The sequence below is a fragment of the Trachinotus anak genome, unplaced genomic scaffold, assembly GCF_046630095.1.
Source record: "Trachinotus anak isolate AG129_WGS33_773 ecotype Australia unplaced genomic scaffold, CSIRO_AGI_Tana_v1 ptg000019l, whole genome shotgun sequence".
NCBI classification, from domain to species: Eukaryota; Metazoa; Chordata; class Actinopteri; order Carangiformes; family Carangidae; genus Trachinotus; species Trachinotus anak.
In genome coordinates, this window is record NW_027273870.1 from 12,102,661 (window position 1) to 12,127,882 (window position 25,222).

Below are 25,222 nucleotides of genomic sequence, written 5' to 3' on the forward strand. Positions count from 1 at the left end.
GATTGTGCATCATTTGTGTTCACACAAGGGGCAATTTATACAGCCGTGATGCTCATGGCTGAGAATTCCCTTGACAAATAAAATGGTGGGCATTTTGGCGTCAGGAGCTCTATGAGCTCTATGTGACTTTAGATGATTTTAGCGTTAGTGCACCAGTTGTTAATATAAAGGCACACACTACCACCCTAAGATTTACTGCTGAGAGTGTGGCTCCTGCAGACAGACGTGTGGCTCCTGTCTGCATTGGTTGTTAACCAATCCACACAAATGGCGTCATCGGAAATACTGGGGTTTAGCCGCCTCTCAAAGGAGATCAGAGCAGTCTCTCACTTTGCATTGGGTAGTTAAATCCAGTCTCAGGTAGTCCATTTTGTTTGACAGTTAACGTGAGACAGCAGAAAAGATGCAAACACAGGTCTGTAGGGATTATCCTTTAGCCTAGCAATGACACCCACTCTAATTATGATGTGCACATGGTCTCTCACACCGCTTCTGTCACTCCCTGCGGCAGACAGTGATGGTAGGATAGGCTGCTCCTCTCTAGGCCTCTGGGTCTTGCCAGCATAAAATCCAAAAAGGGTTTTGACTCTGTGACAGTTTGATGTTCAAACTTCAAGCAGAGTACAGTGATGATAGATTTATCTCGCATTCTACTTCGTCAGATTAGATAGTACATTTGTAGAACCCAATAATGTAATAAATCCCCGATAATGTAATAACCCCAATAATGTAATAAAATATTTCACTTGAGTGGATTGAAAATGTAATAAAACCTGATAATGTAATAACTTCCCAAAAAGGTAATAAAGTGCATTTCCCAATAATGTAATACACTCTTAACCAATAATGTAATAAAGTATTACATTAACGGGAGGTTATTACATTATCAGGTTAGCCTTCATTTCAAGGGACCTGATAATGTAATAATACTCCAATAATGTAATAATTTAATAGGAGATCACCCATTACTTGGTTTCAAGTGGTGTGTTCAACACAAGCTCCAGAGCACCACCAACAGGTCAAAGTTGGACATGCATGAATGGTTAACTTTGACTTGTTCATCCATTTTCACAAACGATGTATCACTGGAGCCCTCGGGCCAAGCCGAGGTAAACACATCCTTAATGTCTTTTTCCACCATATTGGACTGGACTATTGTGACTCTTGTCACAAATTTTGTCTAATCTTCTTGAAACGTCACCCAGATGATATTCAGACCATGACACACGAATGCATTCAGCATCTTCTTCAAATTCAAAGGCGCTTAGCCGTGACAGCCAATCAAATTTGACATTGAGGTCGCCAAACAGGAAGTAAGCCCATTTCTCAGCAACCCTTTAACATATCTCAACCAAACTTGGTAGACTCATGACATCATCCTGGGGACACCCAAAACATCTGGTGACCTTTGACCTCTAGGGGGACACATAGTCTGTCCAATCTTAATGAAACTTAGTGTATGATCTTTAGACCAACCTGAACAAATGTGTCAAACAGATTCTTCTCAAATTTAAAAACAGATTGGCTGTGACGGCCAACCAAATACGACAGCATGGCTGCAAAACATGGTTTTGCATAGATTCATGACATCATCCTGGGGATACCACAAAAAAATGTGACCTTTGACCTGGTGGGGCGCTGTGTGTAAACTGCTTTCTCTTCACATGTGTGGATTTTAAACGTATTTACTTTTTAGACTTATTATACTTTAAATGTCTGCTTATACTGTCAGACCTCCACATACAGTTTCTAAACGAAAACTGCAGAATTTTGCTGCCATTTTGAAAGTTGTTAAAATCACATTATCCATTTTCACATGTGAAACTTGTTTAAAGTGCTGACGTAGTTCTATCTTGTTGCCATGGCTACTCTGGCCTATTGTTGCTTGACCCCTTCATTGCTGCTTGCAGCTATATTACTATTATTGTCTTTAACAATAGTAATATAACTATATTGTCTATGGCAGCTTTTAGATCCAAATTGTAAAAGGGTAAGAAAGTAGACACATTTACCTGATGAAAGTATGATTATTCTTTGCACTAAGATTCATGTCTGATCTTTGAGTATCCTGGTGTTAAACTTAAACTCTTACTGACATTAATAATCATAATAATAATAATTTATTAGATTTGTAAAGCACTTTTCATTAAATAAATGATCTCAAAGTGCTAACAATGGACAATGTAAAAACAAATCATAAAACAAAAAAACAAAAACATTCATTCATACACATTCATACACATTCTCATTAAACCTGCTTAGACAAAAACCTGGTCTCAACCAGTCTTACTGCCATCCACTGCCCCTTCTTCATTGCTTGCAGCTGTTATATGTTTTTTGAATGGATTATTTTGTATTTCAAACTACAGTATATGTAACTATATACTTGTGCCAAGTGGCTTTCACTACATTTTCACATAATCAACTATTATCAAATCAAATATTACGCTATATAGTACTGCTCTAACAGTGCAGTAACACTTTACTTTTTACTTAGAACATAGGTTGGCAGTGGACTCCAAATGCAACAATTTTGTATTTGTTTATTTAATTTCAACACACAACAAAAGTAACCTATATCCAGAAAAGCCTGTAAAATAAAGTGTTACCAACAGTGCTCTGAACTCTGAAACTCTGAATATCACTGGCAAATGGCAATGTATTATTATTATTGAATATTGATAATTATTATTATATGAAATAACTTCACTAACCAAAGCTTCATTTGCCCTCCATGTTTTAGAAGATAGACTAATTGAAGTAAATATAGAATATAAAATAAATTTTGATTGGCTGTCACGGCTAAGCACCTTTGAATTTGAAGAAGATGCTGAATGCATTCGTGTGTCATGGTCTGAATATCACCTGGGCGACGTTTCAAGAAGATTAGACAAAATTTTTGACAAGAGAGGCCTTTTAACCCTGTAATGCCTGACCCCAGAAACAATGGACAGAAAATGATTTCTTGAATCTGGAACCTTTATTTGGCCCTTTCACAAAATTTGAGAAAAAAATTACAAAAAATTATTTGCATATAGGTTTTTCCATTTATATCGTAGTTACATGCAGTTCTGGCGATACAGCAAAAACATCAGCCTCTTTAGGCCTCTTTCTTCTTTTCTCTTTTATTATGAACTGTGGTAAGCATGAAAACAGCAGTCAAGGCTGTAAATAACATTGGCCTCTTATTTTTTCAAACTGCTACCTTTTCCAGTAACTTTCTTTTATTGTGACAAGTGGTAATCATGAAAAAGGCAGTTAAGGTGATAACAAGAACATCAGCCTCTTCATTTTTTAAAACTGTGATTGTTTTCAGTGACTTTTTCTTTTATTATGCCATGTGGTAATCATGGAAACAATTCCTGTCCTTGTGTAAGGTGTAAACTCACACCTTTCTTCGATGCCTTCATCAGCACTCTCAATAAATGGAACATCTGGAGGGTCAAATTCTGCCTTTCTCCACCTGTACTCCTTCGTTTTCACTTTTTTCTTTGCAGATTTATTTGTTCTTTTGGCCCGTGTTACTGTTGGACCTCCTTCTTCTGTGCTAATCTGGTCATCACTGTTATCAAAGTCAGCAGCTGTATGTGCCTTTCTCTTCTTCTCTTTTCTTTTCACTTTGCTTCTACCACACTGTTTTGTTGCCAGTGACATTGCAAGACCTTCCTCTTCCTCTTTAAGCCCATCATCAAGAGTTTTATCGTCCTCATTGCTACTACCAGTACTAGAGTTCTCTTCATCATAGTCTGCATAAGGGGTCCAATCTTTATCCAACACTTCATCATCTGCAGACATCAGCTCCTCTATGTCGCTTGAATTGCCATCAAGGAAGCGTAGGACATCTTCAACACTGTACCGTTTAGCCATCTAAAGTAAGAAATATAGGTTTATCAATTTTCAAGTGCAATTATTTGTTGTAAATATAACATTTCAATCTGTAATTTGTGTAATTGATTGATAAAAAACATTTTTATGATACACAATCATCAATATAATGCATATTGCACCAAGAAAAGAAAGATAATGACAATTGAGGGATTTACTACCAAATTTCACTTTTTACCTGTAGTATCAAATTTGAATACAAATTTTATACACGATTTTACTACATACTAAAATGCAAAAAATTATGTAATTATAACTTGCTTCAACAGATTAAGTGTTCATGTTAGAATATTACTAAAAATTTCAAAGAAAATGTCACTGGAAAATCCTAAAAAATCGCAATTTTCTTTACCCTGATCCAGTGAGTTGGGAACTATCTGAAGGTGGCCAACTTGGGTGGTCCCATGTACTGTGTTTGAATTGTTGTAGTGATAAAGGTATCCACCAGGGGTTGGAAGACATCGGATACAAGAGGGTTTTGAGTGAAGTTTTTACCAAAAGGTGATGCAATAGGTCTCAGAAATGCTTGTATCAAATTTGATGCATTTGGCATTATAGGGTTAAAGGTTTTTGATCAAATCAAAGATGGCGGAAATCCAATATGGCAGAAAAAGATATTAAGGATGCGTTTACCTCGGCTTGGCCCGAGGGCTCCGGTGATACATCGTTTGTGAAAAACGGATGAATGGGTCAAAGTTAACCAATCGTGCATGTCCAACTTTGACCTGTTGGTGGCTCTCTGGAGCTTGTGTTGCTTACACAGAAATATAACCTTGAACACACCACTTGAAACCAAGTAATGGGTGATCTCCTGTTAAATTATTACATTATTGGAGTATTATTACATTATCAGGTCCCTTGAAATGAAGGCTAACCTGATAATGTAATAACCCCCCGTTAATGTAATACTTTATTACATTATTGGTTAAGAGTGTATTACATTATTGGGAAATGCACTTTATTACATTATTGGGAAGTTATTACATTATCAGGTTTTATTACATTTTCAATCCACTCAAGTGAAATTTTTTATTACATTATTGGGGTTATTACATTATCTGGGATTTATTACATTATTGGGTTCTACAACATTTAATGTGAATCGCACGTTGTCAAGAGCTGGAGCAACCACAGCCATACAGGGTGCCACCATCTTGAGGACGTGTGTTTTCTGAATCTTTCTCCAATGTTGTCAACCGTCAATTTCCAGGCCCCTCTACTTGGTCCGCTGCTACTCCTCACTTGTGCTGTTGTCTGCCAGGCAGAACTGTGGCTGTCTGTCCGTCAATCACTCCTTCCAACCGCAAGAGATGATTCCCTCCTATTCATTAGTCCCTTGTTTTTCAAAAGTCACAATCCTCACAGTTGCAGGCAATCAAGAATTACTCACTCAGAAGCAGGAAGTCACAACAGGTCAGGGTTGGAAAATAAAAGTCCAAGACAAAAACTCTCCCAGCAATAAAACAAGATATAAACATGCAATAAATAACATCTCTGCACAAAAAGTATAAAACATGCAATCAATAAAACAACTGCACACAAGGCCTAAAAGGTAAAAACAGGTTATTATTATTATTATTATTAGTAGTAGTAGTAGTAGTAGTAGTAGTAGTATTAACTTATCCTTAACCTGTTTGACACATGCCATATGGATGACACTAATTTCTCAGGTTTTGTCACCACACTTTGATTACACAACCACTTTTTGCCTTTCACTCATCATTTCTACAACCTTTTTGTAGCATCCCTCAACTGTGATATTACCACCTCTAATCTCTTCTAACGCATGCCTACCACAATGAGAGATTTATCATAACATGCAGTAGTATACAATCAGACAAGATGCAGAGCAGCTGTTTTCTTGAAAACTATGATTATATGACCATAGACAGTAATGATGTTTCATTAAATACAGCTTTTATAATTAGCTCTTTAAAAAATCAAGTAAAAGATATTTCAGCCACAGCTTCACTTTTTCTCTCTCTGTATTTCTTCAGTTTTATCTCCAGGTTCTTCTTGGTTTCTGTTTCACCATTGGTTCTGTGTGGTTGTGGGCTTTGGGCTGCTCATTATGGTGCTGGCCGTTTGCATCACCCACTGGACCACCAACAAGACCTCCATTGCTAACAGTACCTAAAAAGACCAAACTCCTTCAATACATAAACAATACCTACACCAACAGCAGCTAATGTAATAGATGTTAATGGCAGCAAACATTTTAACTTGTCATAGCAGGAAAAGCACAGTGTAATTAATAATGTTTATTAAAGCCCTGAAATTAGCACATGTAATGGGATACAGCCATGATTAATGATATAAAACACGCCTGTGTTTTTGAAACTGTGTGGTTTAATCTGAGCCACGTGGGTGAGAAAAGTTTTTTTTAGAGTAAATACATTTTCAGTGATCACTTATGGTTCAAACAAAATGTGTGAAAATTGTGTCCACGAAAAGCAGGCTTATTGTTAGTTACTGTATGTGTGTCTATATACCTGTGCCAGTATTTTCTCTATGAAATGGAAACAGGGTTGTCAGTTCCTTCTAGAGGTTGGGTGTTTTTGTGTATTCTGTTTTTTTTGGGGTTTTTTTTTTTTTTTTTTTTTTTTGAAATTGTATTTCATTGTATCTTTTTCTGCTATTGAATTTTATTTGTTGCAATATTAATTAACGTAAAGTACTTGTAATGAAATTTGCAGCTTTTTCCTGAATGTCGGAGTATTGTGATTTTTTTATTATGTAAAGCACTTTGTGTTACTTGTTTTTGTATGAAAAGTGCTATACAAATAAAGTCTGATTGGTTGATTGATTGATTGAAATTCGTGTGGCACTACTATGGTTCACTTGCTGTCATTGTACTGCTCATCATTTTCTCTTTGGCACCAAGTTTGCAATAAATACCTCTGCCTAAGACATCTGAACTCCTGGTGGTGGTCTTTTGCTCCAGCTCACAAAGAATTTCCATCACAGGATCCAAACAGAAATTATTCCAAATTGTATCATGTATATTTCATTACACCCGCTGTCAATTCTATTAAAAAAAAAAAAAGTCTGTTTAAAAAAATTTGAGTTAAAATTATTTTTGTCACAGTACAATCAGGCACAGATTGTGCTGACATGCTGCTTCTGTTATTTTTGTTACAATTAGGGGTCGAAGCAGTAAATGCTGCTGCAGTGTGGCTCCCAGTACGCGTTGCCCTCAGATTTTTATTGGGGCACGACCATCGACCGATGTGAGGACCTTATTTTTATATATCTATATCTATATATATATAGATATATATATATATAAAGAGAGAGAGAGAGAGAGAGAGAGAGAGAGAGAGAGAGAGAGGGAGCAACATTTCATTCATTAATTTTTCTCATTACACAATCACCAAATTAAAACTAAATACTAACACATTCAATAAATTAGATAAACAAGTGTGCAACTGAAATGACAATAAATTACATAAAACATTCTGACAAAGGAAAATACACACATGAATTCAAAATAATTTTACAGTACCAAAATAATAATTATATTATAAACTGACTTTGTTATACCAGTTATCATTCTCGCTCACATATTGGCACATAAACATAGTTACACTCACACACTACCAAAATACACACATACTGTATCCTCATCTCACACTACAGGCTTCCACACCTGCACGCTAGGGTGGCAGTGAACAAGACAGCTTAATGACAATATGGCGGTGAACCAGGAAAACGAGACTAGCTGAAATATGGGATTTCCCCTCAAAATATTCACTTGCTACTGGCTGGCTACATCTTAACAATATTTACAACACATTTAAACCAATTACGGACTCTCAATATCAAGTACATATGCTTATAAAACTACTGTACATGCTGACGTTCCTGTGAACTACTACCGACATGACACATGACACACACCAATACATTCTACTAGAAAAACTACATCTTACACACCTCAAAACCAACTGACAACACTACAAAACAACAACTACTGTATTTGCATTAGTTTTAGAACTAGTTTAGGAATATGAAAGTGAGTTTTGTTTTACCTGTGGATTGATAGACAGAGGACCAAAGTTAGCGTCTTGCACAGGCCAGAGTTTGTTTATTTCTGTGCTGTGCATGTGCAGAGCCTGCAGCTATAATCCCTCTAGCAGATCCACAACAGCACCATAGCACCATCTACTGACTGAAATGTGTATTACCTCAATCTTTAACAGTACATCATGTTAGAACGGTTCACCGTTATTAACAAAAAAATAGGGCGGGTGTCTGTTTCAACAAAACTGAAAATGCAGCCGTTTTGCAACCTGTTACAACAGCATTGGGGAAATTTGAACCCCCAAATATGTGATGTAACTAGTGCGTAAGGAGAGTGGTGGTGTTTGGAATGCCACATCCCGGCAATCAGGGCTGATTTGAGATATTAGTCCATTGGTGGTGATCATGGCCATTGGTGATGTGTAAAGAACACTAACAGAGTGAATAAATGATTCACCAAACCCATTTGTGACGAAGAGCGCTTCATCACCGGACAATGTAAATATGGCACCATGCACTTTGACTGTTAGGGGTATGGGAACATATGCACCTCAATAATTGCACAGACACTTAATCGGAACACATGCACTTTATTGAAGATTGGCACAATACATTTGACAACATTGCATTTTTGCACATGGCATAGCTAGACTTTGCACAATGGGCTGGAATATTTGGGTCCATGGGTTTGTCCTCTTTTAATTGTTATTGGATGGCGGGTGCTGTGTAGGCCACGCAGCTCCACCTGGAAAAGAAGGACATGTGAGTAAATGTGCAGCTATGTGTTACAGAACAAGACCATGAGCTTAGACTGAGCCAAGATAATGTAATGGTTGATGTAATGTGTATGTGCAATAAGTCTGTGAAGGTGCAACGAGGAAGCATAAATGGGTTAACTACTTACCGGTCTTTTGTCTGCAGGGTGTTCGGGCAAAAGGCTTCCCCTGACAACAGACCCCATGTTTATAGTTCCAGGCTAAACCAGGTGTAAATTGGTGTGGGGTGATTCAGAAACATGTATTTTATTGTAGTAGATGTAATGTGGGTTTGGGTTTTGTTTGTTAGTGAGGAAGTGAATATGTCTGTGTGTGGGGGTATGAGAATATGTATGTATGTGGGGCTGTGAGAAAAGGGGAAAAAAAGGTGTTAATCGGTGAACAAGCACTGGACCCCTGTGAGTGGAGTCTCCCGTGGTAATTGGCCAGTGCACAGTATAAAAGGGCGCCATTTTAACAACTTGTGTGTTGCTGGTCTGATGCTGGGATGCTTGCTCCAGAAAAAGGATAAATAAAAGGCCTCATCGGTTACACCTGCAAAACCTGCCTGTGAGTCATTCATTTGCTGTACCGTCCAACCGTAATTGTGGTCCATCTTACAAGTGGTGTCAGAAGCTGGGGCCCACGTTACAGCAATGATGACAAGGCATGGGAAGAAAAATGACCAAGAACAACCAGATGAGGGGCCAAGCGGAGCATGTGCTCCAGACACCATGACAGATGCTAAACAAGAAGATAAGCTGGATGAACTAGCAGGTCTGGTGAAATCACTTATGCGAGCACAAACAGAGAGAGACCAGCAAAGAGACAAAGAGTCCTCTCGTCAAGAGCAGCGATGGAGACGCATGCAGCATCAAGTCTCTCAAATGCAGCTGCAGGTAAACATGATGAGAGAAGAACAAAGAACAGAGCCTGACACTATGGACGAAAGCCATCACCCACAAAGGGGTGATGATGATGATGGTGGTGGGGAGGACAATGTCGATTCTGATGACTTAGATGAGATGAGGAGTCAGACCAGTTGGAATTTTAGACAACAGAGGAAACCCCTTGCCCACAGGGAACCCAAACTACTGCCATTATCTCCAGATGATGACATTGAACATTTCCTAACAACGTTCGAGAGAATGGCCCAGGTTTGTCACTGGCCTAAAGATGGATGGGCTGTGCGTCTGGTACCTTTACTCACTGGCAAAGCACGCAGTGCTTATGTTTTGATGGACATGAAAGACTCAGAACAGTATGAAAAAGTCAAAGCAGCAATTCTGGTGAAATATGAAATTACAGCTGATACCTACCGCAGAAGATTCCGGTCCCTCAAGATTGAGCATGGTGAAACTCCGCGAGAGCTGTATGTGCGTCTGAAGGACCTATTCTGTAAATGGGTTAAGCCAGAAAAATCAACAGTGAAAGAACTGTCAGAGACTATTATTTTAGAACAGTTCCTGAGGATGGTCCATCCAGAGCTGGAGATCTGGATTCGAGAGCACGACCCCAAGACAGCCGAGGAAGCAGCGCACCTAGCAGAAGTCTTCACATCAGCCAGAAAAGGAAGTCGAACTGCCTCCTTCGGCTGGGAGAACCACCAAGCCCAGTCAAGTAAGTCCACTGGGGGTGAACAGGGGTCTGGTCACCTACGAGGTAGAAGGTTTTTAAGTGATAGACAGTTTACTCCCCAGGCCACAAGCCATGCTAAAAAGCCTCCCCCTCGAGCCTCTAAACAACATGTCAGGTGTTACCATTGTAACGCTTTAGGTCACACAAAACCATTTTGCCCAGCCTTAGGCCACAGCAAACCATCTCTCCTGTGTTCTGCTCCAAGGCCAACCACAGTAGGTGCGGTTAGGGAGGCAGGCCGTACAGCCCCAGTTCTGGTCAATGGACAGCGTGAGATAGCATTACTTGACTCTGCATGTTATCAGACAGTAGTTTTGTCCAGTCTGGTCCCCAGAGAACAATGGGGGGAGGACAAATCACAGCTAAGCTGTATTCATGGGGATGAGCATGTTTATCCTACAGCTGAGGTGTATCTGACTGTGGGAGGGCAGACATTTCTGTTGCCTGTGGCATTAGCTCCAACATTACCATATGCGGTAATTCTAGGCAATGATATACCCACACTCTACGACCTTATGACCCAGCCAATATGCAAACCTGACAGGAGCAGTGATGAGGGTCAGAGTTCAGTAGCCGATTTTAGTGAGCCACTGAGTGATGCAGCCACATTACCCGTAAAACCATGTAATGTAACCACCAGGGCACAAAGTGCAGAAGGAGTCTTCAAAGAGTTGCCTTTCTTTGGGGTAGACTGGGAGGCAGGGCCAGTTAAACCTCACAAGTCAAAAGCACAGAGAAGGCAGGAGAAGCTAAAGGGTTCTCTTAGACAAGGAGCACAAAGCTCTCCCAAACCACCTGAGTTGCTTGAGTTTGAGTTTCCCCCAGATCTGAGCACACTTCAAAAACAAGATGCTACACTGAAGCAGTGGTTTGATAAGGTGACAGAGGTGGAGGGTGTTCAGACAAATAACCCAAGCTGCTTAGAGGATGCCACCTACATAGTGAAAGAGAGCCTTCTCTATCAGAAAAAGGGGAAAACTGAGGCCTTAGCACTGCCACAACAGTTCAGACAGAGAGTTATGGAGATGGGTCATTCAATCCCATGGGCAGGTCACATGGCATTCCAGAAAACTCTGAACAGGATTGGAAGCCGTTTTGTTTGGCCAGGGATGTACACTCAAGTCTCTCGGTTCTGTGCTTCCTGTGAAACCTGCCAGCTAACCTCTGCTAAAGGAGTGACTCATGCCCAGTTACAGTCTTTGCCCATCATTGACACGCCTTTTGAAAGGATAGGCATGGACATTGTAGGCCCACTTGAGAAAAGTTCATCAGGCTATCGTTACATACTAGTTATATGTGATTATGCCACACGCTACCCTGAAGCCTTTCCTCTCAGGTCTTTCAAAGCTAGACAGGTAGCGGATTGTCTCTTGCAACTTTTTTCAAGGGTAGGCATACCTAAGGAGGTCTTAACAGATTGTGGGACAAATTTTTTGTCCAAACTGTTGCAGCAAGTCTATCAAGTGTTAGGAGTGAAGGGCATTAAGACCACCCCTTACCACCCCCAGACGGACGGGTTGGTGGAGCGCTACAACCAGACATTGAAAAACATGCTGCGCAAGTTTGTGTCTCATACAGGTTCTGATTGGGACCGTTGGCTGCCATACCTGCTGTTCGCATACAGAGAGGTCCCACAAGCATCAACTGGGTTCTCCCCATTTGAACTGTTGTACGGCCGCCAGGTGAGAGGACCGTTGGACCTGCTGAGAGATTACTGGGAGAGTTCACAGGCAGAAGGAGAAAATGTGGTGGAATATGTGGTAAAAATGAGGGAGAGACTGGAGGAGATGACAGCGCTTGCACATGATCACATGGAGTCAGCTCAACGGAACCAGAAGGTGTGGTATGATCGAAAGGCCAGAGAGAGAGTCTTTCATCCAGGCCAAAAAGTACTGTTGCTGCTGCCAACCAGTGAAAGCAAGTTGCTGACTAAGTGGAACGGACCATATGAAGTCAGCAAACGTGTGGGTAAGGTCACATATGAACTCTTCATGCCAGACAAGCTTAAAAAATACCAGATTTTTCATGTGAATCTGCTGAAGGAGTTCCAGGTGCGTTCGGAGCCGGTGAACCAGCAGCTTTTGGTTCGTGCGGTGCAGGAAGAGGACACTGTTGACAAGTTCTTCCCAGCCACCACCAGGACAGCAGAGGCCCCAGAGATAGACTTATCACATCTGTCTCTCAACCAGCAGGCAGTGGTGAAACCTCTGCTTGACCCAGAGCTCTTCAGAGAGACACCAGGTTTCACCTCACTTGTGCAACACAAGATTCGGCTGAAAGGAGATGCTCCAGTGCGTCAGAAGAGCTACAGGATTCCTGAGCGGTTGATTCCTCTGCTGCAAAAGGAAATTAAGCTGATGCTGGAGCTGGGAATAATAGAGGTCTCCTGCAGTGAGTGGTGCAGTCCCATTGTTTTGGTTCCAAAGAAAGATGGTACTCTCAGATTTTGTATTGATTTCAGATACCTGAATGCAGTGTCCAACTTTGACCCATACCCAATGCCGCGGATTGACGATCTGGTGGAGAGAGTTGGCAGAGCTCGGTACATCACCACACTGGACCTCAGCAAGGGCTACTGGCAGGTAGCATTAGCACCAGAGGCCAAGGAGATGACAGCTTTCAGAACGCCGTTTGGTATGTATCAGTTTAGGGTCATGCCATTTGGTCTCCAGGGGGCACCAGCCACATTTCAAAGACTAATGGACCATGTGCTGAGGGAGTTGTCTGACTGTGCAGCTGCATATTTGGATGATGTGGTCATTTTCAGCCAATCATGGGAGGAGCATATGGCTCACCTGCAACAGGTGCTGCAGAAAATCAAGGCGGCTGGCCTCACCATTAACCCTCATAAATGTGCTGTTGCCCAAAGAGAGGTGGAGTACTTGGGGTATGTCATTGGATTTGGACAGATTAAGCCACAGCTGGGGAAAGTGGAGGCCATCCGATCCTTTCCTGTTCCCACCACCAAGAAGAAGCTGAGGGGATTCTTGGGTCTGGTGGGCTGGTATCGTAAGTTTGTGCCTCGTTTTGCGGATAGAGCTGTTGTGTTGAACAATCTAACCAAAGCCTCTGCTCCAAGCAAGGTGCCATGGACTGATGAGTGTGACAGAGCCTTCAGGGACCTCAAGGAAGCCATCTGCACTCACCCAGTCCTCCACAGTCCTGACTTTGAGAAGCCTTTCATCCTGCAGACAGATGCTTCAGGAGTGGGCCTGGGAGCAGTGTTGCTGCAGGAGGTGGAAGGGGAGAGGAGACCTGTGGTGTTTCTAAGTCGGAAGCTGCTGGACAGAGAGACAAGGTATTCAACAGTGGAAAAGGAGTGTTTGGCAATGAAGTGGGCCATCGACACCCTCCGATACTATCTGTTGGGACGCCATTTCTACCTGGAAACTGACCATCGGGCTCTACAGTGGCTGCACCGCATGAGGGATGCCAACATGCGCATCGCGGGATGGTATCTGGCCCTGCAGCCATATGACTTCACAGTGCACTACAGGTCAGGGAAGTCAAATGTGGTGGCGGACTGTCTGTCCCGAATGGTGGAGGATTGAGGTACTATTCTCTTTGGGGAGAGGGAGGAGGAAATGTGACGAAGAGCGCTTCATCACCGGACAATGTAAATATGGCACCATGCACTTTGACTGTTAGGGGTATGGGAACATATGCACCTCAATAATTGCACAGACACTTAATCGGAACACATGCACTTTATTGAAGATTGGCACAATACATTTGACAACATTGCATTTTTGCACATGGCATAGCTAGACTTTGCACAATGGGCTGGAATATTTGGGTCCATGGGTTTGTCCTCTTTTAATTGTTATTGGATGGCGGGTGCTGTGTAGGCCACGCAGCTCCACCTGGAAAAGAAGGACATGTGAGTAAATGTGCAGCTATGTGTTATAGAACAAGACCATGAGCTTAGACTGAGCCAAGATAATGTAATGGTTGATGTAATGTGTATGTGCAATAAGTCTGTGAAGGTGCAACGAGGAAGCATAAATGGGTTAACTACTTACCGGTCTTTTGTCTGCAGGGTGTTCGGGCAAAAGGCTTCCCCTGACAACAGACCCCATGTTTATAGTTCCAGGCTAAACCAGGTGTAAATTGGTGTGGGGTGATTCAGAAACATGTATTTTATTGTAGTAGATGTAATGTGGGTTTGGGTTTTGTTTGTTAGTGAGGAAGTGAATATGTCTGTGTGTATGAGAATATGTATGTATGTGGGGCTGTGAGAAAAGGGGAAAAAAAGGTGTTAATCGGTGAACAAGCACTGGACCCCTGTGAGTGGAGTCTCCCGTGGTAATTGGCCAGTGCACAGTATAAAAGGGCGCCATTTTAACAACTTGTGTGTTGCTGGTCTGATGCTGGGATGCTTGCTCCAGAAAAAGGATAAATAAAAGGCCTCATCGGTTACACCTGCAAAACCTGCCTGTGAGTCATTCATTTGCTGTACCGTCCAACCGTAATTGTGGTCCATCTTACACCATTTTTTTTTAGTGTTGATAATAGAAAACCCCAATTTACTTTGTCAAATGCTTTGTCTGCATCTAGTGAGACTATGGATGTTGGTGAGTTCGTTTGAGATGTGTAGCACTGAGTTAAATAATCGGAGTAAATTGTTAGTTGAGTGTCGTCCTTTTAATGAAGCCAGTTAGGTTTGAATTGATGATTGATGGAGTGACTGATTTAATGTGTCATACTATTGCTAATGATTTTTGTGTCCATGTTGATAAGAGATATTCAGAGTAGATATTGATATTCATGTTTGTGGTAATTTTTGATCTTTGTTTAATTTCAGCTGTTTCTTTAATGAAAACGGGGGCTTAACCAGAAATGTTTGTAGAATTCAGCAGGTAAGCCATCAGGTTCTTGTGGGGCATGAGTTTTAGTGCATTGTGGAATTTTACTTTTATTGTAAATGTTTTTTTTCTAATTCATTTACATGGTCATCTGTTTGTTTGGGTAGATCAATATTTAGGAATCTGTCAGTATTTATTTGGGTTGCTTTAGGTGTTCATGAGTATAGTTTGTATAGAAATCTTGGAAGGTTTTATTTATTTCCTCTGGTGTTTGAATGAGCTTCCCTGTGTTGTGTTTTCAGCTAGAGCTTGTTTGGACCCCTGAGAGAATCAGACAGTGGCTTAGTGATATAATAGGATGTTTTATTATCCACTGGCAGTAAGAGTTCTGGATGAGTCTTCGGGGATTGTGGGGGAATGGGAGTCCAGCAGGTCAGCAGGTGCAGCTTGGCAGGGGAGTGGTGTGACAAACAAAGGCGAAGCAGCATGGAACTAGTAGGTGAGTGGCTTTGGCAGGTAATGGTTGAGCAGCGTTGTGGTGACAGTTGAGTGGTGTGGCAGGAGCGGGTGAAGCAGCGAGGAGGCAGCAGCACAGAAGCAGGTGACTGGGATGCAGAGAAAAAACACAGATGAGAATGCGATCCAAAAAGTAGAAACAGCAAGAGCTTGTAAGTAAATAAAGGATACACTATTATACTACTTTACTAGGATCCCAGATGGAGGCTGGGCTCTGTGTGAGAGACAAATTAAGAAAGATAGTCTGTGTTGAGGTGCCCCAGTGGACCTGGAAGAGCTTGTGCCTTTGGGGCATAGTCCTTGCCGCAGTGGCCCAGGTTTGTGTCTGGCCTGTGGCTCTTTGCTGCATGTCATCCTCCGTTTCTCTTCCCAGTCTTCCTGTCTCTCTCCCTCTCTCTCATTATGACTATAATAAAGTCAAAAGCCTAAAAATTAACTGTAAAAAAAGAAAGATAGTCTATCTCTTCTAACTTTGTCTCTGAGTGATAATTTTATAAGTAAATATATCTGAAATGACAGTACAGTTTTTCTGTTTGTTTGTTTGTTTGTTTGTTTTTTTCCCTAACTTTAGTTTTTATTGTGATTGAGATGTTGGTACAGAATTGTTTTTCCACATCACAATTACAACTGATTTGTAACAACAATATAGCATGAACAGATTTGTTGAAAAGATAATAGTACGGAGATTATTTGGAGCTGTATTTTTAGTAGTCCATTGGTTCTCTCAGTTTCATGTGTTTATTCAGCTGTCCATAACATAGTCTGTCACTGTTATGGGTCCTAAATGTAGTCCATGTCTTCCATTTTTCTTTATGTTACGCTTCTTACAAGCTCAGATGATGCATCATTTTCTCCATTATATAGAAAAATTGATACTATATATCCATTACTATCGCTATCCATTTTTCCTGGTTGGGAGGTTCCATTTTACCCAATTTCCTTGTAATGGCTTTTTTACAAGCTATTTACAGAATTTTGACAAGATATCTGTCACTCCAGTTTACTTGTATATATTTACTATTACATTTATCAGTCGTCAAATTCCGATATATTGCAGATGTAATTCTAGTTTTGATTCCTTTATATTAATTAATTATAATTTGGATCACATCATTCATTTCTGATCAATTGCACCAATCACCAGAAAAAATTCCTTGTATGTGAAAACATACTTGGCAATAAAACTGATTCTGATTCTGATTCTATGGAGGGGTCTTTTTTGATTTCATTTTTATAGTAGTCCCTTAGTTGCAGGTACCTATAAAATTCTCGCTTGTTCAAATCATATTTGTCTTTCATGGTTTGGAAACTCTCTACTTCCCCTCCTTTCTCTAAAGTGCACCATGCTGTTATTCCTTTGGTTGCCCATTGCTTGAATCCACTATCATGTTCAGCTGGTTTAAAGTTCTGGTCATACACTACCCATTTAAGCAGATTTGTTTCTATCTTTATCTTATTTTTCATTATTTTGATCCAAAGATCCAGGGAAAACTGTGTTATTGGATAGATTTGTTTTTTATTTTCTTGTATGCATCTTTATCTCCAATAAATAAATATATTCTGTACTGGTTATTCTCCAAATTCTTTTTCCATCTCTTTCGTTTTCGCTGTGTAAACTGGATCGGACCAACACACAATATATCTTAACTGGGCAACATAAAAATAGGTCCTTAGTTTCAGTATGCCCATACCTGTTGCAGCCTGGCTGGGCTTATTTGCTTTTTTTCCCCAGTGTTTCCCTGTGTGTCTTTTTGCTATGTTTCTTCCCCCCTGTGTTTGTGTGTGTTCTCTCCAACAGGGGCGTGGCACAGGACTGGCAGCCTGACACACCTGCAGCCCATCACTCAATCAAGCCAGTTGAAAAGCCCCGGTTGATCATTTAATCTCTGCGATATTGTTCCGCTTGCCATGTGGTAACACTTCAGGCCTTTTTAGTCAAGTGTTTTAACCCTCAACTAGTTTGCTTTTTCATTTCCTCTGATTACTACTGCTTACCCATGTTTCTTTCTTCTCCAGAGTTTCTCCTGCTCCAGTGCTGCTGCTTGCCCCTGTTCGGGTTGCCTACACCTGGCCTTACCTTTTTGCATGTGTAGATTCAACTATCAATTTTCCCCTAATGCCTTCATCGCATCCCATGGTGTGTGTGTGTGTGTGTGTTAGTTATATTAGTCTCTGTTCGTGAAAGGAATATAGTCATATGTATGAATTGGACAAAGTGGGTTGCCTGGATAGATGACACTCTAGGCGGGCGGACATAGGACTCCATGGTATGACAGCATGCCCACAGAGCAAGAACCTCAGAGACCTTCATTCTTCCAGAACCAGATAATACTTTTTGTGGAGACTTCTTTCCTGGAGCTTGATTGGTTCATAGGTTAGTTTTTAAGCATTTCCTGTTTGATTAATATTTGAAGAGTTTGTGACTAAAGGTATGTTTTGGGTATGTTTAGATCAATGTAACTCTGAAGTCATAGGTATGCTGCCAAGCACATTCTGGTTTTTGTGATTTATTGGGGTCTAGTCAGAGTGCTTTTAGAAGACCCGTCTTTAGCTGTGCCACTCCCACCCCCACACACACCTGTCAGGTCTCGTGTTTTTGTGGGGTCCACGGTAACTGAATGATACAGTACACATTAAATTGCATTTGTTTTGTCTTTCCTGCCCATGAACCTAAAAAACACCATGTAAAACAAGTGCCATTGAAGTGGAGCTCAGTTTGCTTCCTACCAGTCATTCCAGCTGATGGTCACAGGTCAATTTCCTTCTGCCAAACTTCACCCTTACTTGTTCTGAACTGTAATGGTTACAGCGGTGCCCATATACAGTATCTCACAAAAGTGAGTACACCCCTCACATTTTTGTAAATATTTTATTATATCTTTTCATGGGACAACACTGAAGATATGACACTTTGATACAATGTAAAGTAGGCAGTGTACAGCTTGTATAACAGTGTAAATTTGCTGTCCCCTCAAAATAACTCAACACACAGCCATTAATGTCTAAACCGCTGGCAACAAAAGTGAGTACACCCCAAAGTGAAAATGTCCAAATTGTGCCCAATTGGCCATTTTCCCTCCCTGGTGTCATGTGACTCGTTAGTGTTACAAGGTCTCAGGTGTGAATGGGGAGCAGGTGTGTTAAATTTGGTGTTATCGCTCTCACACTCTCTCATACTGGTCACTGGAAGTTCAACATGGCACCTCATGGCAAAGAACTCTCTGAGGATCTGAAAAAAGAATTGTTGCTCTACATAAAGATGGCCTAAGCTATAAGAAGATTGCCAACACCCTGAAACTGAGCTGCAGCACGATGGCCAAGACCATACAGCGGTTTAACAGGACAGGTTCCACTCAGAACAGGCCTCGCCATGGTCAACCAAAGAAGTTGAGTGCACGTGCTCAGCGTCATATCCAGAGGTTGTCTTTTGAAAATAGATGTATGAGTGCTGTCAGCATTGCTGCAGAGGTTGAAGGGGTGGGGGGGTCAGCCTGCAGAGAGGAATATATCCTTGAGACTTGTGATGATTCTTCTGATGGTACAGACACAAGCGAAGTTAGTGAACCAGATGACCGGAAAAAGACCATGCTCAGACACTTAGACCTGGAGATGGTCGATGACATCAGAGATAGATGTGTCTCACCAACAGAACTTGACAGTGGCTCTTCAAAGCAGGTTCTTGAGAGAGGACATCTAGGCCATGACATAAGAGTGCATCTGCAATTCTACAGACTTCCTGAGGGCACCCTTCAACTTGCTAAAATAAGCAAAGCTCTCATGGCACTGGACCAAGGACACCTGGCAGAATTCAAGGGCAAGACCCTGGATGACATCAGCATCGATTCTGAGGGTACTAATTATTTATCTTTCATCACGTCTCCATAAAAGAAAATTTGTCTAAAGTAATTAAAACATCTGCACTGTCTCATGTGTTTCTCTAGGGCATAATTGGAACATGCCAGAATAAAATGACTTGCATTCTCTTCATACACAAATGATCATTCTCCCCCCTCTCCCTACCACAACCTTTTTCAACCCCTCCCACCAACTCACAGAGAATGTGCACATAGACAACGACACTGTGGTAGTGTGTGAGACTCACAAGGTAAGTGTTTTAATATGGTTTTAAATGTACCATGCTTATGTATGAAAGGATGTCCAGTTACTGTAGAGATATCTCAAGTTTTTGAGCTCTGATCCTGATGTGGTCCTTTAACATTGGCTATCTGCTGTTACAGAGTTCAGTCAGATTCTTATTTACCTAAATCAGTGATCGTCAACCAGCTTCCAACCAGGCCCGCGATTGAATTCTGGAATTGTGAGGAGAAAAAGAAAATATCCTGTGGTACTTAGGGTATATTTTAAAAAAACAAAAAATCCCAACTCTTAAAGCAACCCAAAAACAATTGAGATGGAAATGACTCTGGTTGTGCACTGAACAGTAGCAGCCTAGAATAAGTGAAGCTGAAACACATCCCGTCTTCCAGCGGAATCAATGCCAACAGCTCCTCTCTGAAATCTTTGCCATCAAAATATCGGACAAAAACGCACAACTGGGAAATGTCAGTATTGTCAGTGGGCTCATCAATAGCCGGAGATATGTGTTTGGCTTCCTTGATCCCATCAATTACAAGTCGCTGAACATCCTCTGCCAAGACGTGGACACGACGTGTGACAGTTGGAGCAGACAGAGATATCTGTTTAACAGACGCAATAATTCTGTCCATAGACTAGTCGGTGGCAAGTTCCTCCAGAACAGTGACCATGCACTCCTTAAGAACCTCAGCGTCGGTAAATGGCCTGTTACGCTTGGCGAGCACCCAGGTAGCTTGCAGAGATGCACTCGTTACCCTCTCTTGTTCAGTTAAAGCTCGATTAATAATTCCTCTGGCATGGAAATATCCAGATTTCAAAGTGGCAATTTTTCTTTGACGGGCCTCTGACTGCTCAGGATATGACTCCTTGAAACTTGTATGCTGCGTGTTGTGGTGACACCGCAGATTGTATTCTTTTGCAACAGCAACAGTTTCATTGCAAATGAGGCATACAGGTATCGCATTTCTAAAAGTTGGCATGATGAATACATACTTGTCAGTCCAATCATCATTAAAGAGGCGGTTTTCCGCATCAACTTGTCGTTTCATGCACTTTGAGAGTGCTATTTTACCTGCATGAAATCAATTATAAAGGCCTTTTTCCTGCACGCATCATTAGACTGCATATTAGCGTTGAAGCCAGTGAAGGATATGACGGCCTGACAAATATCAAGGCAAAATATCTCTATCACCCCTGGTGGCTGACTGCAGTATAGGTGATAGGAGCCTGACTGATAAAGGCCAAAAAATACCAACAATTTTGTCAGAAAATTAAAATATCAAAACAATAATACATTAATTAGGCCAAAATGTAAATTTTATTTTAAAGTCTGGCCCCCACAGTGTCTGCAGAGAAAAATTCTGGCCCTTTGACAAATGTAGTTGATGACCCCTGACCTAAATGATGCTTAAATATGTATCTGATGCATCCTTTTTTTTTTTTTTATCAGCTACTTGATTAAGATACACTCATAAGATACTGGAGGTCCCGGGTCACAAATATGTTGATAAACCTAAATTACTGATATAATATAAATGAAAGATTAATTTGGGGTATGTGACTGCTACCATTGCAGATGGCTAAAGAGAGATGTCTCACTCTCATGGAGCTCTTACAGCCACAGAAACACTGATCAGTGGTGTTAAAGAGTGGAGGTTTTCCCCTCACAGTCTTTGGCTTAGTATAGACACCAGCAGCAGAAAGCACTTTAAATAGTCAATAGATGCATTGAATTTTGGCCTGTCATCAAGTTACTAATGGAATTAACATTCATTAGTGACAGCTGATATGACTTGCCATTGGAGATGTTTGTCATTTTAACCAGCGAAAGTGGCGGTCAGCACCAGCTAAACATGAGAAGCTGCTAACTGATTGTACACTGCTCTGCAAACAACAATTGCTGTCAGAGCACATTTCTCCAGTGTGTCAAAACTTATAGTCTGGAACATAGAACACGGTTCAGATTTGAATCATTTATTTTAGCTCATATCAGTCCGTTTAAAAAAAAATGACCAGACCCGCCCTGCCTCCTTAGGTTTGATGTGGGAGAGCTTTAATTAACTGTGGTATGATAATACTTCATAATTGATATTTTTTGTTTTCTTCTGGCTTTCAGAGAGAGAGAGAGGTCACATCCAGTCAGACAGAAAAGAACAAGACCACTGAGAATGAGACCACAATGCCAGATGTCCACAAGCCAGTCATTGCCAGTCATCAAAGAGGGAAAGAGGTGAATTTTTAAGATTAAATTTTGTTAGTGTATGCACGTCCATGTAACTTTGATGTAATGATGTAATATTTGAGTGTAAGTTTGCTTTAGGGCGCTACACTGTGCACAGAGCTGGGGAGATAAAATGTTGAGTGACAATGACACTCCTCTCTCATTGAGATTTTTTCTTTTGAAAACCAGACTACTGTTGTTATTGTGAAGATATGCATGCTACATCCCACTTAAAACTAATAAGTCTTATAACTTGATTTGTATAATATTCTACCTTTTTGATATTACATGTTGCATCTTAAGAAATCCTTCCAGCTATATGACATTTAATTTGGCATCTATGAGGCAAGTAATATGACTGGCTGAGAGAATTGATTTACATAATCCGTTACTTCTGTCTAACACTTCACATGGTCCTGCTCATTATGAGTCTTCTTGTGACCTGTCAGGTTTTCCAAGTTATTACTATTTCGTTAACATTATATGCTCCCTCCCTCTGTCAAACTCGGATCCACACATATGATAGTTCAGTAACTACGATGACAACTGTACGTTTTCAAGACTTTACTCAAACTTCAGCACGACAACAACAACGTCTGTCTCTGCACTTCCTCAATCAGAACATACCAGTAATTCGCCCATGCGCAGTGGGAAATATAGCACATAACAAACTCCCCTTTTTTCTTTAAGGAAAAACAGTGCAAAGAAAATATTTTTTTCTTTTTTTAGTGGCCTTAACAGATAGTCAGGTTTAAAGTTTCAGCTTTAATAACTAGAGTAGAACAGTAAAGAAAAAGTCTTTGTTGATTAGTCCATTTAGCTTTTAAGCTGCCAGACACCTTCGCTGAGAGCTCTCAGCAGCACGAGTGCATATGTACCTTCTTGGTCAAGCAATCAGCAAGCTAATCCTTAGTTGCTGACCACATGATCTGCTGAATAGTCCCAGAGTTGATAAGCTCCTTGATACGGCTCATTTCGAGTCAGAGTCTTTTCTCTGTGACTGATTTGGTGGATTTGACAGCATCAAAGAGAGTGGTTGTCTGTTACACACACACACAATAGGCAAATTGTTGCGTGTACAGTCACCTGTGGTGAGCTCTGAGTAGAGTGTAGCTAAGAAGACTGCACTGTTGATGCAATCTCCAAGTGGCAAAGTCTCTCCTGCTAAAGTGCTTTGAACAACTCTCCTGATCCTCTTTGACTGCCAGCATATAGGCAAGAATCTTCTAACCTCTCCCATAAGCATGATTAGATTTCCCATGGATGAATCACTGAACACCACCAGCTTTAGTGAGCTGTCTTTTCCCAAGTACTGAAACCTCAAAGTCAACTCCTCTGACTTCAGTTTTCTGATCAGTTTATTTGCACAGTGCAGAGTCTGAACAGTGGCATGCTTTGTACTGGGTGCCATGATGGATATGTCACACATTATGTCGCGTCTGCTCTGCCTCGCCACGCACAATATTTGGCCAATCTTTGACTTAAGCATAACATATTCAGTGTCTGTTAGGGGGCCTCTCGCTGTGTGGCTCTGGTGGGGTCCACAGGAATAGGTTGGAGATTTTTTTTATGTACATCCATTGTTGCACCTGTATTTCATCCTCCACAGAGAGAATCTCCATTCCAATGTAGTTGAAGCTGTTGTGTTCTTCACGTCCAATTTGAAAAGCAGCTTTCAAGTGAGGGATGACTGTCATGGAGAATGTTTCTGAACCTCCATGACAAGCAAGGACTCCCATCACATTGCAGGAGTCATCCAACCAGTAGAACACTGCTGGGTCAACTTTTGACACAGTACCTCCCGACTGCTGCGTAACGTCCTTTACCCTGTGGTACCAGTACAGAGAAGCGTCTGCCAGGCCATAAACACACTTCCACACAGTTCCTTTGCTCTGAGCTTCTCGGGGAGGCCGAATGTAGACATTTCAGGTTAACTCTTTACCTTGCAAAAAGGCTGCTTTAATGTCCATGGAGTTCAGCTGCCATTTCTTTTGACATATAACAGCCATGATCATTTTTAGAGACTCCGATGCACATGTAGGTGAGTCTTTTGGGAGCTCCTCATTGTTAATTTCCTCAAAGCCTCTTGCAACTAATCTGGCTTTAGGTACAACACCATCTGGTGTCTTCTTGAATGTGCACACCCACCTTGTAGAGATGCATTTCTGTCCTTCATCTTTCACCTCTTCAAACACATTGTTCTGTTTCCAGTTGCTGAGTTCAGCGTGTTTGGCAGGCATGAAGACATCATCATTCACAATCAGTACGTCCTCTTTATGGCAGTCTGCACATAACACAGCATGCTCAGATGAACCCAGTTGAAGATTCACTTCACTTCATCATTTGAGGGTGCCTCTTCCTCACTTTCATTTTCAGTGTTATTTTCATAGAGTCTGATTTCTGGTAATGTGGCATTTTCAGTCCCCATCAACTGATTATCTCTTTCTCTCAGCATACCTTGTGAGCCATCAACCTTTCGAAGTCTGGATTGATGTACATGATCATAAGTGCCTCCGTGGCGAACAAATATCACCACACCAGCTTGGCCAATGACCACACCTGGACCTTTCCACTCTGCAGAATCCATCCGTTTGTAGTAAACCTTATCCCCCGTTTCATATTGGTCATCAGTTGGTCGCAGTTGTTTATGAAGGGCTCTTCGGATCCTCTCAGACCATTCTGCTTCTGTGAATGCTCTCCTTGTAGCATGTAATGCTGAGATGTGCTGGGCTATCCAAGTAGCCACGCTAGTCCCTTCTAGAGCTGGCGGCTTATCAGTGAGAATTGACGGCAGATTTGGGTTCTGCCCAAACGCTAGCTGGTAGGGACTCTAGCCATGTACATTGTGCATAGAGTTTTTTGCCATCAGGGCCCAGTCTAGGGCTGTCTTCCAGTCACATCCGTTGTCTCTCTTTACTTTCAACAGGATTTCAGTGAGGGTTTGATTATGCCTTTCTAAGAGACCGTTGCTCCATGGACTATAAGCTGCAGTCGTTTTCACTTCAATGTTAAAGTTTTCAGCCATGTCCCTCATTTCCTCATTGTTGAATTCACCCCCGTTGTCAGTGAACAGTCTGCGTGGAGGACCATGAACACTTATCCAGCAGTGAATAAAGTGCTTCACTATATCCTTGGGTTTCTTGGTGGTAATAATGCTCCCTGCACCGAATTGTGTAAAGTGGTCAATGGCATGCAGATACCACACTCCTGGCTCTAGCTCATGTAAGTCCATAGCTACAGTTTCATTGTAGGTTGAGGCCATGGGTAAACTGCTGGCTTTTGCT

At 41.3% G+C, this 25,222-nt stretch overlaps 1 long non-coding RNA gene across 1 annotated transcript in view; it reads left to right on the forward strand.

Moving 5' to 3' along the window:
• The first annotated feature begins 16,812 nt into the window (after positions 1-16,812).
• The window catches only part of LOC139636746 (uncharacterized), a 36,401-nt gene continuing 27,991 nt past the window's right edge, over positions 16,813-25,222 (forward strand). Inside the window, exons 1-2 of the long non-coding RNA XR_011694454.1 lie at positions 16,813-19,727; positions 21,836-21,947. This is a non-coding gene — a long non-coding RNA (uncharacterized lncRNA). The remainder of the gene's footprint in view (positions 19,728-21,835; positions 21,948-25,222) is intronic.